This window comes from Anolis sagrei, chromosome 6, assembly GCF_037176765.1.
Source record: "Anolis sagrei isolate rAnoSag1 chromosome 6, rAnoSag1.mat, whole genome shotgun sequence".
In the NCBI taxonomy this organism is placed as follows: domain Eukaryota; kingdom Metazoa; phylum Chordata; class Lepidosauria; order Squamata; family Dactyloidae; genus Anolis; species Anolis sagrei.
In genome coordinates, this window is record NC_090026.1 from 89928992 (window position 1) to 89944678 (window position 15687).

At 42.3% G+C, this 15687-nt stretch overlaps 1 protein-coding gene across 4 annotated transcripts in view; it reads left to right on the plus strand.

The window, feature by feature from the left end:
* The first annotated feature begins 2575 nt into the window (after nucleotides 1-2575).
* CPVL (carboxypeptidase vitellogenic like) overlaps nucleotides 2576-15687 on the plus strand; it is a 45338-nt gene continuing 32226 nt past the window's right edge. Inside the window, exon 1 of one of the 4 annotated variants that reach the window (XM_060782005.2) lies at nucleotides 2576-2659. The gene's annotated coding sequence lies outside the window, so the exon portion shown is untranslated. Of the gene's footprint in view, nucleotides 2660-2757; nucleotides 2877-3543; nucleotides 3638-10978; nucleotides 11040-15687 lie in introns of those variants that run through there. The other 3 variants (XM_060782009.2, XM_067470241.1, XM_060782007.2) reach the window with 3 other exon arrangements.

Consider the following 15687-nt stretch of genomic DNA (forward strand, 5'->3'; position numbering starts at 1 on the left):
CAAGTGAGTTTTATATATCTACTAGCTTGGGGACCCGGCGTTGCCCGGGTTATTAGAGAAAGTGGGTAATGGCGGTTCTGTATGCCAAGTTTGGTCTTTATTGGTCTTTGGATAACGGCTGCATTATTTTCAGGAAGTGAGTGAAGGTACTTGAAGTCCCATCATCCATGGCCCATCCTCCTACAAACAGCAGCAGGATATAGACTGGGTCATGGGGGCTCTGTGTGCCAAGTTTGGTCTTTATCAGTCATTAGATGAGGGTGGCAGTGGTGTCAGTAAGTGAGTGAAGGTACCGCAAGTCCCATCATCCAAAGTCCATCCTCTTTCAAACTGCAGCAGGATGTAGAGTGGATCATGGGGGCTCTGTGTGCCAAGTTTGGTCTTGATTGGTCATTAGAAGAGGGTTGTAGCAATCTTCGGAAGGGAGTGGAGGTACTTGAAGTCCCATCATCCATGGTCTGTCCTCCTCCAAACTGTACCAGGATGTAGAGTGGGTCATTGGAGCTCCATGTGCCAAGTTTAGTCTTGATTAGTCATTGGCGAGGGTCTCAGTGGTCTCAGGAAGTGAGCAAAGGTACTTCAAGTCCCATCATCCATCTCCAATTTTTTCCAAACAACACCAGGACGTAAAGTGGGTCATGAGAGGTCTATGTGCCAAGTTTGGTCTTGATCCGTCATTGGATGAGGTTTGCAGAGGTCTCAGAATGTGAGTGAAGGTACTGGAAGTTCCATCATCCATGGTCAACCCTCCTCCAAAACTGCAGCAGGCTGTAGAGTGGGTCATGGGGGCTCTGTGTGCCAACTTTGGTCTTGATTGGTCATTAGATGAGTTTTGCAGCAGTCTTGGGGAGTGGAGGTACTTGAAGTCCCATCATCCATGATCTGTCCTCCTCCAAACTACACCAGGATGTAGAGTGGGTCATTGGAGCTCCATGTGCCAAGTTTAGTCTTGATTAGTCATCGGCGAGGGTCTCAGTGGTCTCAGGAAGTGAGTGAAGTGACTGCAATTCCCATCATCCATTGTCAAATTCTTCCAAACCGCACCAGGATGTAGAGTGGGTCATGCTGGGTCTCTGTGTAAATTGTGGTACTGATCCATCATCGTTGGCAGTTGTAATGGTCTTAGGAAGGGAGTGCAGGTATTGCAAGTCCCATCGTCCATGGTGCATCCTCCTTCAAACTGCACCTGGATGTAGAGTGCGTCATGGAGACTCAGTGTGCCAAGTTTGGTATTTATTGGTTATTTGGATGAGGGTTGCAGTGGTCTGAAGAATTGTGCAATGGTACTGCAAGTCCCATAATCCACGGTCCATCCCCGGCCAAACCACACCAGGACGTAAAGTGGGTCATGAGAGGTCTCTGTGCGAAGTGTGGTCCTGATCAGTCATTGGATAAGGTTAACAGCAGTCTCAGAATGTGAGTGGTAGTACTGCAAGTCCCATCATCCATGGTTCATAGTCCTCCAAACTGCAGTAGGATGTAGAGTGGGTGATGGGGGCTCTGTGTGCCAATTTCGGTCTGTATTGGTAGTGTTCTGACCCAGCCCCTTCTGGCCTTTCCTTTCCTCTCTTTGTCATCTCGGAATGTTGGATTTGAGGCTGGCCAATCAGAGACCATATGCAAATTTCCTTCTGTCATGGCCCGTTTCTGCCATGAACCCTCTTCTCCACCAGGGGCTCCTCTTGAAGCTGGCCAATCAGAGACCATATGCAAATAGCACCACTGCGGCAGCCAATCCGAATGTTGGAACTTTCAGGCTGGCCAATCAAAACGCTGGCACATACACCGCCCTCCGCCCTTCCTCTGTCCGATACAAACAAACACTCTTCTTTATTATATATATAGATAGATATAGATATAGATGGAATAATGTCCAGGGTGGGAGAAAGAACTCTTGTTTGAGGCAAGTGTGAATGTTGCAATTGGCCACCTTGATTAACATTGAACGACCTTGCAGCTTCAAAGCCTGGCTGCTTCCTGACTGGGGAATCCTTTGTTGGGAAGTGTTAGCTGGCCCTGATTGATTCCTGTCTGGAATTTCCCTGGGTTTTTTTAGTGTTGCTCTTTATTTACTGTCCTGTTTTTAGAGGTTTTTTAATGCTGGTAGACAGATTTTGTTCATTTTCATGGTTTCCTCCTTTCTGTTGAAATTGCCTACCTGCTTGTGGATTTCAGTGGCTTCTCTATGAAGCTTGACATGGTGGTTGTTAAGGTGGTCCAGCATTTCTGTGTCCTAAAATAATATGCTGTGTCCAGGTGGGTTCATCAGGTGCTCTGCTATGGCTGACACACATACACACTTCAGACTAAGGTGTCTGTAAAACAGTTGCACAAAAGACTACCAAAGGGGCAAAGCGTGCAGAGGGAATTCAGGGCCGATTTGGCAACTTCGGGTGAGATTCCAAAACTATGGGTTTTCTTAAAAGGAAGACAGTAGTGAAAGATAACCCGAGGCAGCAGGCACTGCTTGATGGACAGGAAGCAATGCCTTTTCCCGAAAGCAGAGGAGGAGGAGGAGGAGGAGCCGGAGGAGGAGAAAAGGAGGAGGAGGAGGAGGAGGAGGAGGAGGGAGGGCTTTGCTTTTAGCCCCGCCTTTCCTTCCAAGCGGCGGAACTCCCATTGGTCAAGGCTGGCTGTTTTATCTGCCGACGCTTGAGAGGTAAGGCTGGAATTGGTGCATTGAAGTGACTTGTTTCCATCAAGTTCCCCATTTAGGAGACTTTCTCCTTTTACCCGGCTCTGCTGCAAATCTGGGGTCGTGTTGTTTTGTTGTTGGTGTAGATCAGTGCCTGGGCCTACCCTGATCTCCTTGCCTCGGTTGGCACAAAAAGCTGGGAGGGGGAGCAAGCAAAGCAAGGCAAGACCGCCTCCCTGCGGTTCGTATATCAGGCTCCCTGGATTGTACTGAAAGTGTGGGAGGGTGCATTTACACTAGTGCAGAATCAGTGCAGTTTGACCCCAGTTTAACTGCCATGGTTCAATGCTGTGGAATCAGGGGAGTTGTAGTTTGGTGAGGGTCCAGCACTCATTGGCACGCAAGGCTGCAGACCTTGTAAAACTACAGCTCCTGTGATCCCATAGCATTGAGCTAGAGCAGTTAAAGTGGTGTCAAATAGTTCAGATGTACTGCATGTCTGTCACAGCTCAGGGTGAAATACCTGGGCACTCCAATTGATGCTATTTGGATTAAACCTTGTGCGTCAGCTGCGCCCATACCTTGGGATGTCTGATCTGGCTATGGTGGTCCACGCTCTTGTTACATCCCGAATAGATTACTGTAATGCACTCTACATGGGGCTGCCTTTGAAGACTGTTCGGAAATTACAACTAATCCAACGGGCTAACTGGAGCGACATACAGGGAGCATACCACCCCCCTGCTATGCCAGCTCCACTGGCTGCCAGTCCATCTCTGAGCCCAATTCAAAGTGCTGGTTTTGACCTTTAAAGCCCTATACAGTTCTGGCCCAGCTTACTTGTCTGAACACATATCCCTCTATGTCCCGCCTTGCAGTTTAAGATCATCCGGGGAGGCGGTGATCTCGCTTCCGCCAGCATCACAAATACGTCTGGCAGGGATAAGAGACAGGGCCTTCTTGGTTGTGGCCCCCTGCCTGTGGAACTCGCTTCTCACTGAGGTATGATCAGATCCGCCCCTCCTGTCATTTAGGAAGAAATTGAAGTCATGGTTCTGGGACCAGGCATTTGGACAACAGACATAGATAGCACTTGGGACATGGAATTGGATATGGAATTGACTGGAATGATGTTATGACTTTTAATACTGTTTTTTACTGTTTTAATGAATGTTATACTTATTGTTTTAATTGTTATTATATTGCTGTGTTATATGTAGTGGCATTGAATTGCTGTCAAATGTAAGCTGTCCTGAGTCCCCCTTCGGGGGTTGAGAAGGAATGGGATAGAAATACCAGAAATAAATAATAAAATTTCCCCACAAAGCCATTTTTTGAGAGCGGTGCTCCATTATCACTGGACAAGCCTGCTCCTTCTTCCTTATAGTAGTGTAGATGTTCACTAGATCATGATACAATGGGCCCTTTGTATCTGTTGGGGTTTGCTTCCAGGACCCTCTTGGATGCCATAATCCATGGATGCTCAACATAGATATGTTGAAGCAGTTAGAAAACATGCAAATGTGAGTCGATCAATAAGTACCACTTCTGCGGGAAGGTAACGGTACTCCATGCAGTCATGCCGGCCACATGACCTTGGAGGCGTCTATGGACAATCTTGGCTCCTCGGCTTAGAAAGCACTACCCCCCAAAGTTGAACATGACTAGACTTCGTGTCAGTGGAAACCTTTCCCTTTACTTTTACTAAAAGACAAAGTCAAAGTGTGATTTTTGGATTTAAATAAAATATATCTTCAAACTGTGGATGGTTGAATCTGTGGATATGGAGGTGCAACTGTGCAACTGTGCATGGCATTGAAGGCAGAACACGCATCAGGTTTTTAGAAATGCTCTTGCTTGCTCTTCACTATAGCTATGTTCGTTTTAGTCCTTATTCTGAAACAAGTCTACAAGGTAAGTATTGGCTCTGATAAAAGGACAGGTCAGAGCCTGTTTTACTGTAGCAAAACTCTTTCTTTCTCCCCCTCGTGAACAGGTCGAGATTTGCAAAGGAGAAGTGCCATTGCTAAACTTCTTTAAATCTGCCTCTCTGGCGACTTAATAATAGCACTGGCAAGGGGAAATGACTCTTATGCAAAACGTATACAAGTCTGCTGGATGAGCTTCTTTCCCATAGCTGACTTCTTTGGTAACACAGGCCCAGTTCATTGCCACTAAGCTTAATTTAAAGTTTTACTTATGTTATGAATAAAAAGAAAGAAGGAAAAGAGAGAGTCGGTCTTCTGGCACCTTAAAGACAATTTACTTTGGTCTCAAAAGTGCCACAAAATCCCTTTATTGTTTTCCCCTTCAGCTCCTTTTTATATTGAAGCAGATTAGCATGTCCAATTTTCTGAAAACTGCTTATATTATAGAGTTCTCTTTCTCTTTCCATTTCCAACCTCTATCAAAGGAGAGTGTTCAATGGCTGAAAACATTGCCAGAACAGGCTTCACTTAAGGGAGGTCATCTGTGCTTGAAACAGTTAATCCAATGTTTCTCAACCTTCTGAATGCTCCTTAATACAGTTCCTCATGTTGTGGTGACCCCCAACCATACTTCATAACTGTAATTTTGCCACTGTTGTGACTTGGAATGTAAATATCTGATATGCAGAATATATTTTCATTTACTGGACCAAATTTGGCACAACTACCCAATACACCCAAATTTGAATACTGGTGGGGTTGGGAAGGTTGATTTTGTCATTTGGGAGTTGTTGTTGCTGGGATTTATAGTTGGCCTACAATCAAAGAGCATTCTGAACTCACCAATGATGGAATTGAGCCATACTTGGCACACAGAACTCCCATGACCAACAGAAAATATTGGAAGGGTTTGATGGGCATTGACCTTGATTTTTGGAGTTGTAGTCCACCTACATCCAGAGAGCACTGTGGACTCAAACAATGATGGATCTGGATCAAACTTGGCACAAATACACAATATGCCCAAATATCTGGTGGAATTTGGAGAAAATAAACCTTGACATTTGGGAGTTGTAGTTGCTGGGATGTATAGTTCACCTACAAACTGAACCCCACCAACAATAGAATTGGACCAAACTTCCCACACAAACCCCACATGACCAACAGAAAATACTGTTTTCTGATGGTCTTTGGTGACCCCGCTCACACAACCCCTTGCAACCCACCCCCCAGAGGTCCCGACCCCTAGGTTGAGAGACGCTGCTCTAGATTAAATGGTAGAAAGTCACCAGGCTCAATGTGATCTAATTTTCCTTTATTCTCCCTTAAATTCTACCAGCTGGAGTTTGGTTCAGAATAGAGAATTGGGCAAGGAAAAATGGTATTCAGGCCAGGCATTTGTTTCCAGTGCAAAAATAGTTCACAGTGTTCTCATCCAGATCCAGTCTTGTTTCACTCAAAAAAGTTTTAATTCATCTGTTTAACAAGGAAAATAATCTTCCTAAAACAAAACAAACCTAAAAGATGGAATCAGAGAACTCTTCCTGATCACCAGGATCTACCATTAGACTCTTTCTGGCTCTAGGGACAGGTTTGGGATGCCAACCTTCTGCTAGCAAAACAGTGGAACCTAGCAGAAGCAATTCTGGAGTCACAATAATTTATTTCCTTTTAATTTCTGTCCCTCTTCCCACCCATTCCAGAAAACCTGTTTCAGTAGGCTGGGACTACTTTGCAATTTAGATCCAAAAGCTGCAGTGTAGAAGAGTCTGCCACTCTCTTCACTTATTTTTCTTCAGGCAGTCATGGACTTTTTCATTTTGGCAGACCTTCGAAGACTCAACATTAAGGGAGAGCGGACCTTGCATATTGCCCATTTTTAATTTTCTTTTAAATATATTTAAATTGATATAATTTTTATTGACCCATTACATTTTTAAAATTTCTGTAGGGTGTAAATTTTAGCTAGGGATGCTTCTACACTGTACAATTGATGCATTTTGACACCCCTTTAACTGCCATGGCTTAATGCAACAAAAGTATGGGAGTTGTATGTTGATGAGAAACCAGCACTCTTTGCCAGATAATGATAAAGGCTTGTAAAACTACAGTTCCCATGATTCAATACCACTGAGCAATGACAATTAATGTGTTGTCGAAATGCATCCATTTTATAGCATAGATGCACCTTAGGTTTATTGTAACTGGCTGTGGGGAAAAAGGCGCTGACAATAATAATAGTGGTGATAACTCATGGTATAGTTCCACCACTGCTAGGATCAGTATAGTGCTAAGATTTGTGAAAAAAAGCAAAAAAAGATGTATAGTTCCTTGTGTTATATATGTTGTTGTTTTTCTGAGCAGCTTTTCTGGGGTTGGTTTAATTATATTTTCTGTCACATCAAGCAGAACTGGGACAGGTATATTAAATTATGCATTTTGTAGGTCTGACTCTATTCTGTATAACATTGGAGAAACTGCTTGCTTTGCTCCTTGAAGTTTGTGCCAGAGGACAAAAACCTTACCATTGCTGACAAGGAAAGATTACAGTGGCACTTTAGTAGACCTGTAGTTGAAGGTGTGTCTTCATTGTTAACAGACTACATAACATCGTTTCCCAAACTCTGGTCTTCCAGGCATTTTGGACGTCAGGTCCCAGAATCCCCAGTTTTTGATAAACTAGAGCTTCTGGGAGTTGAAACACAGTATTTTAGTTGAACACATCTGAGAACCATTCTGTCTTCCAGATTTTGTTGAACTGGAACTCAAATCACTTTTCAACATTGCTGAATTGCTGGGCCTTATTTTACAAAATATGGAGGGTCTCAAAATACATACTTGATCTACGTATGGGTGGTCAGGCAACTCATATTATCTAGTTCAGTGTTTCTCTACCTGGGGGTGGAGACCTTTGGGGGTCGCGAGGAGGGTGTCAGAGAGGTCGCCAAAGACCATCAGAAAATGCAATATTTTCTGTTGGTCATCGGGGTAGGTGAACTATAAATCCCAGCAACTACAGCTTCCAAATGCCAAGGTCTGTTTTTCCCCAAACCCCACCAGTGTTCACATTTGGGCATATTGAGTATTTGTGCCAAGTTTGGTCCAGATCCATCATTGTTTGAGGCCACAGTGCTGTCTGGATGTAGGTGAACTACAACTCCAAAACTCAAGATCAATGCCCACCAAACCCTTCCAGTATTTTCTGTTGGTCATGGGAGTTCTGTGTGCCAAGATTGGTTCAATTCCATCGTTGATGGAGTTCGGAATGCTCTTTGATTGTAGGTTAACTATAAATCCCAGCAACAACAGCTCCCAAATGACAAAATCAAGACTCCCCCAACCTCACCAGTATTCAAATTTGGGCGTATCAGGTATTTGTGCCAATTGGGTCCAGTGAATGAAAATATATCCTGCATATCAGATATTTACATTACGATTCATAATAGTGGCAAAATTATAGTTGTGAGGTAGCAATGAAAATAATTTTATGGTTGGGGGTCACCACAACACGAGGAACTGTATTAAGGGGTCGCAGCATTAGGAAGGTTGAGAAACACTGCTCTAGTTCATTTATCTACCAGACACATTAGATTCTTTAATGACAGCTATTGAGCTTCTTTTTAAAAAACATTATGTGCATCACAGTGAAGGAACAGGTGAGACGTGTTGTGTTAAACTGACCCACAGAGAAAGAAATGACCTGTCAAAAACACTGAAAGCTTTAGTAAACACTGTCTGGCAAGGTACAGAGAAAATTCCAGACTGGCTTAAGATTGTGGTGAAAGGCTGCTTAGCTTTGTCAGAGAATCTGCTAGTAAAGTGTGAGAAGAAAAGATGGGAAAAGGAAAACAGGCTAAAATAGTAGCCCTGAATGTGATTTATTTATTTATTTTGTGTCAAAAGCATTGCATAAATAAACAAGTATAAAACTGATAAAATAGAGGGAACATAAGCGGCTAAATTTAGACCAAAAATGGGCAACAGCAACCACATTGTCTGTAGCTTTAAACAGTTCTTCCTCTGTGCATGAGGCAGGGCATTGTGGGCAAGCATACAAATGCTGAGTTGTTTGTTCTGCTCCATAGTCGCACAAGGTGGAGGATTCCACTAGGTAGCGCCATTTTGCCAGGTTGTCTTTTGATCTGCCCACTACACTTCTGAGTCTGTTCAGGGACTTCCAAGTTGCCCATTCTTGGTTTGCCCCTCGAGGAAGACCCTTGAGGAGGACCATCCACTTGGGATTGCCTCATTTTGATGCCCACAGGCATATTCTTGCTGTTGCTGCAGAAATATTTAGAGTGGTGTTTCTCAACCTTGCTAATGCCTCAACCCCTTAATACAGTTCTCATGTTGGAAGGGTTTGGCGGGCATTGGCCTTGAGTTTTGGAGTTGCAGTTCACCTGCATCCAGAGAGCACTGTGGACTCAAACAATGGTGTACTTGTACTAGTACCAAACTTGGCACGAATACTCAATATGCCCAAATATGAATACTGGCAGAGTTTCTGGACGTCACAAAAAAGTTTCCAGTCCCATTGGCTGTACCATTGGTTGTACCTTTTTTATGACTAGATGCATTCCTGGTGTGATTTTGTCGCTCCCAGTACTCACCATGGTTAACCCCCACCCCAACACCCCAATCAGTTTTTGCTCCACAGTTCCCACAAATGCATTCTTATGGGGGACTAATGTTGCTAATGGTAACATTAATCTTTTCTCCATTTGATCTCTGTTGAATTTACATAGAAATAATAGCTGTGATTACTGGTGGTGGCTACCTTTCCTTTTTTTCGTGTTAGGAATGACTTGAGAAATTGAAAGTCATTTCTGGTGTGAGAAAATTGGCTGTCTGCAAGGACATTGCCCAGGGTACGCCGGGATGTTTTAACATTGTTTGGGAGGCTTCGCTCATGTCCCTGCATGAGAAGCTGGAACTGACAGATGGGAGCTCACTCACCTCCCCGGATTCAAACTGCCGACCTTTTGGTTAGCAGTCCTGCTGGTGCAAGAGTTTAACCCAATGCACCACCGGAGGCTCCATGCTACCTTTCCAGCTTCCATGATAGTACAAACATGCAAAAATACAAACACATTTCATTTTGGAAAATGCTGAGTTAGATTAAACTCATATAGGTAGTGGGAATGAAAAGTTCTTGATACTGCCTGTTTCCAGGAAATATTTTGAGTTGAAGTGAACATCCTATGTATTTCCAAAATAAAACTGGAAAGCTTCCTTTTAAAAAACCAAACAAAACCAAAACCTATTTATAGCCACCCTGAACAGATTGGAAGTGGTGCCATATAATAACTCCAGTAATTAGAAGAGTTTGTCTTTTTGTGATAAAGGTGTTAAAACCAGTTTTCTCTCTTTTGAGATACCATCTGCAGGGCTTCATATTGTTGTCAAAATTCTTTGATTTCAACAAGATTATTTGGAAACGTGTGCAAAGTCAAGTTAAGACTGAAGCATAAAAATACCTTTTTTGGCTCCACTTCCCCACATCTTCCAGACATCATGGCTAGTAGCTATGTTGTCTGGTAGATTCTGAGAGCTCTCCTCCAGAAACATATCTTTTCTGTTTGTGGGTAAGACACATACTTTTTAATATCTAGTAGAATGAGTAAATACATGCAATATTTGAAAAAGTGGAGAAGATGGCAGTGATAGTCACGAAGTTGTGTGACTTCCATTTTTTGGTTTTGTTAAATCTTTTTTGTTTCCATTAAAATAACCTCATTTTACAGTGATTATGCCTTTTTTTAACAAAATGTAAAAGTTCCTGGGTTGCTGTGAATTTTCCAGGCTGTATGGCTATGTTTCAGAAGCATTCTCTCCCACATCTATGGCAGTCATCCTTAGAGGTTGTGAGGTCTGTTGGAAACAAGGCAAGTGGGATTTATATATTTCTGGAATGTCCAGGGTGGGAGAAAGAACTCTTCTTGTCTATTTGAGGCAGGTGTGAATGTTGCAATTGGTTAATTTGATTGATATTGAATGGCCTTGCAGCTTCAAAGCCTGGCTGCATCCTGCCTGGGGAATCCTTTGTTGTGATGTGTTAGCTGGCTCTGATTGTTTCATGTCTTTAATTCCCCAGTTTTCTGAGTGTTGTTCTTTATTTACTAGCCTGATTTTAGGGGTTTTTAAAATACCGGTAGCCAAATTTTGTTCGTTTTCATGGTTTCCTATTTTCTGTTGAAATTGTCCCCATGCTTGTAGATTTCAGTGGTTTCTCTGTGTAGTCTAACGTGGTGGTTGTCAGATAGTTCTATTTGTTCTTACATTTTTGAGATTTAAAACAGAAATCAAAGGGTAAGTATCAGCCACAAGAGGGAGTGCCACTGATAGGGAATACAAATTAGCTGCCTTCTGATGATACTTATAGAGATAGTTGTTTGCCAGAACATTTAATTAGTTACTTAGGTAGCCAGTGTGTGATCAGGCTAGAAAAGAAGCAAGCTGACTTCGCCGGCATACTGGTGAGAATATATTTTTTGTTGCTTTAAAATATTGATTTATTATATTGATCTAAGGGAAGTCAGATGATTTTGATATAAACTTCACATACCTGCACAATTTATAAATGTATTAATTTGTATTTTGAATATGAGTAAGTCAAAAAACCCTGTGTTTTCATGATGTTTTGGTAGTACCAAGTGAGTATATTATATCTTGAATTGTTTTGATAGATTTCATCATTTGCTTGAAAGCCTAGCAAACTGTTGCATTAGAAACTGTAATCTTAAGGAGCCGTGAAATGCTGTCATGAAAATTGATTCCTTTCTTAGCTTACTAACAATCATCTTGGCTGTACTGATATATATTTCAATCATTGTAAGCTGCTACTGGAAAGCTATTTGGCAAAGATTCTTTGGCTTATCTAGACGTGTTCTGCAACAGATGATATTCTGGCCTTGTCAAACAAGCATCATTTAATTCATAATAATTCCTCAGTCTTTAGAAATCAGCAGTGTATGACCACTGTATCTGCAGGAAATACATTCCAAGGCCTCCTGCCTCTACTTGTGTTTTGGCCTACAACTCTCAGAAATCCCAGCCAGTTTACCAGCTGTTAGGATTTCTGGGAGTTGAAGGCCAAAACATCTGGGGACCCACAGGTTGAGAACCACTGCCCTAGACAGTTCCGCTTCCCATTTTGTTGAACTTATTATTATTTTTATTTGTTGTATTTGTTACCAATAAGGCCCTTGTGCCGGCCGAATTGCTGACCTGAGGGTTGGCAGTTCAAATACCTGAGATGGAGTAAGCTCCTGTCTGTCAGCTCCAGCTTCCCATGCGGGGACATAAGAGAAGCTTCCTACAGGATGGTAAAACATCTGAGTGTCCCCTAGGCAATGTCCTTACAGATGACCAACTCTCTCACACCAGAAGCAACTTGCAATTTCTTAAGCCACTTCTGACACACACAAAAAGCAGTAAGACTTCGGGGGGGGGGGGGATCTTGTTTCTCTATGCCTTCCTAGTGCCACTGTTTTGTTGGAGTATGCAAGGAATCAGTGTCAACTGCAAAATAAGATGCATGAAGCTGATTAGTCAGGCAATGCCCGGGGTGATGGCTAAGCTTGGGACTTTTGGATACTGTTGAATTTTTGTTCAGGCTTGAGCTATGCAAGTGCAGAGAGAGAGAGTTTGAAGAGAGGAACAGACAGAGACAGAATTTGGAGTGTGATCTTACTTCCTGAACTTTTGAAGGAGTTTATTCACATGGACAAAGAAAAGACTATTTTAAATCTCTCATAAAAGGATATTATGTGAGATGATGCAAATGATCACATTGTACATATCTTGTTCTGGATTTAAGAAGAGTAAACTGCTTGTTCTTTACTGTTCACCTGCGTGGCATATTTTCTTTCTCTGGCAAGGCAGTGTGTGGGCTGATCAAACGGGAACAACATGTGCTTTATTTTACCTTACGCCACATGTTTTGCATTCTGTAACAGACGTGTTGACATTTTCCTACAATGTGAAAAGAACATGTGAAGTTTGGAATATCTGTTTTTCCCTCCCAAAAATGGGATTTGGAATTGCAGAAGAAGAAAAAAGTATCTTGGATGCCCTTTTAATTTGGCTTTTCCCTAGTCCCCGCACAGCAAAACTGTGGTACCCAGATAACATTGTCTGCTTTTTCACAGCTATTGAGAACATTCTGATGGTTTTAAGTGTGCCTAAGTTTCAGTCAGTTTTATTCAAGTGGAACTAATATGTCCTTGTCTTTTTACCACTGCGGATAGCTCTTTTGTTCCGTCTCTTTGTCTTTGAATTCTAAACCTTTGATTAGTTATGCTACTACAGCAAATTGTTACAGGAACATTCAATAGATTGTCAAGTAAAAGAAAAGTTGATGTAATCATCAACATTTCATTTACAGTTACAGGTTATATTTTATATTGGATTTCTGAGCATGAAGGAAAATCTCAGATGTGGGTCTTTTGGGAATAAAATAGCTTTTTCCTAGGATTTAACGAGCATTAACCATATCCCTGTAACTTTATAGAAATAGCATGGATTAGTGCTGGATTTGTTTCCGGGAACAGTGTTTCCATGCTAATCAACCTCCTTTATATGGCACCACTAGATATTTTGGACTATAGTTCTCATCATCCCTGATGATTGGCTGTGGTTGACAGAATGTGTAGCCTAATAATGTCAGGAAGAAACCAAATTGCAGATGGCCGGTCAATTGTTGTTGTTGTTGTTGTTGTTGTTTTTAAGTGGTGGTTCCTCCATCATGTATGTGATGATGGATCATTATATAAAAAAATTTAATTGACAAAATTATGAACATACAGTGTTCCCTCGCTACTTCACAGTTCACTTTTTGCAGACTTACTGTTTTGCGGTTTTTCAATAAATATGAATTTAAATATTTACTGAAAATATTTTAAATATTCTCTCCCACAACTTCCTTTCCTTCTCCCCCGCAACTTCCACGCACCCTCTCAGCCCTGAGCCCCGAGTCTCGACCGTTACCTGTGAGGAGCCCCACTTGAATTTGGTTAAAAACATCTCCTCAAATGCCATGTTTCCCAGCACAGTCACCACACTGACAGGGAGGCAGGTGGGGGGAGCCATGGGGGGGGGGGAAGAGGAGGAAGAGGAGAGGAAGGCAAAGAAGACGCGAGCAAGAAGGGAAGGAGGAGGAGGAAGAGGAGGGGAGGGGGAGCCAGGCATACAAAAAGGAGCCAGCAGGAAGTGTGATGTACAGGGGGAAGGGGGAGGGATGGAGGAAGGGAGGGGAAAAGAGGAGAGGAAAAAGAAGGCAAAGGGATTGAGTGAGTGAGAGAGAGGGGGGAAGGGGAGAGAGGAGTTGACGGTCTAAAAGTTGCTGTTCAACTAAAGTGACTGAAGGATTTTGTTTATAAGGTAACGGAAAAGGGTTATGTAGTATATAAGTGTGTGGGGAGGGTTTATATAGACTTAAAATAGTGTATAACTACTGAAATAATGTATAAATATTAAAATAAATATAGCATCCCTACTTCGTGGATTTTCACTTATCTCAGGTGGTCCTGGAACGTAACATCTGCGATAAGTGAGGAACACTGTATATTGTGTGCAATATTACCTATAGGCTGTGTATATAACACATCTTAATTTCATATTCAGGTCGCGCTTTCTTCAGGTCGCGCTTTCTTCATCTCGCTCTCTCTTTTTCTGTGTGTGTACACACACACACATATACATATACATACACACACATATCTGTGGTTCCCAACCTTTTTTGACCAGGAACCACTTTGACCAGGGACCACTCTCTAACCTTAGTTCCGAAAGGGTTACAAATCAGTTTTTGGTCAACTTTAGATTTGGTTTGATTATTTGAGCCACTTATTCAGAAAATTGCATTGGATAGACCACATCAGCTCTAGTTTCTGATACATAACATATGCCATCCAGTACTCGCCGTCTGCTCGCCCACAGAAAACCATATTTAATAATTTATTTATTTATTTGCTTTATTTCTATACCGCATTTTTCAGCCTGATAAGGCGACTCAGCACTATAAGAGGGTTCCACGAGACCAGTTTCTCTTGTTGCAACAGTGTAGTAACAGTGAGACAGCAAGGCCGTGGACCATATTTTAGTTCTTGTGGACCACTGGTGGCCCACGGACCACAGGTTGGGAACCACTGATGTGTGTGTGTGTGTCTGCAAATATTCCCAAATCCTAAACACTTCTGCTCCCAAACACTTTAGATAAAGTCTGTTCAGCCTTATTCTGTTGTGGAGTGTGAAAGTGCTTGTGTGTGTGTGTGTGTTGGGAAATGTTTTCTTTAATATTATTCTTTTCCTAAGTGGGATGTGTGAACTTTGGGCACTGGCAGGACTTTAAAAGGAATGAAAGGAGGAGTTGGGGAAAGGGTGCACAATTTGCAGCCCAGTTAAAATGTATGACAAATCATACCTTTGTATTCAGGAGGTACCTGTTAAATGAACACAAGTGCCATTTTCCTCACAAAATTGTTATAAATGGTTCTTGTTGGCACAGTGTCTCCACCGCACTATTTCTGAGGAACTTGGGTTACTCTGCAGCCATTTTTCCTACAGAAGTTGCTATGGTTGGCTTGGAATCACCTGGATAGTTTACTGAGCTGCCTGGTTCCCATGTTTGAACCTTGTATGTCGTTGGATTTATTGCTCAAATAAACCACAGCGTAACCTCAAAATCAATCAAAAAATCAACCACTGAATAATCATCAGAGTGAGCAGCTGTGGTTTAGAAGTTGTGTAGGAAGCAATAACTTAAACCACATAACTACCGCCACCGCTCCTGTCTGCCCACTTGTGGGCACACCAGATACAAGAATGTCTTGACTGGTATTTTATTTGGCTTTTCAACCTTCAGAAGTAGCAACTACCTGAGAGAATCTAGTTCTAGTTCTGGCTGGTTGGTTGGCAACCTTATATATGGCTCCAGTCCAATGCTTGTGCCATTTTTCATGTGAGAAGTAATCCTTATATAGAGTTTGATCGTGCTTTCTTACAGGATGCATCTACAAGATGCACAGGATGCATCACACTGAAGAATTAATGCAGGTTAACACCACTGTAACTGCCCCTTGGTGGTGCAGCAGGTTAAACCACTAAGCTGTTAAACTTGCTGAC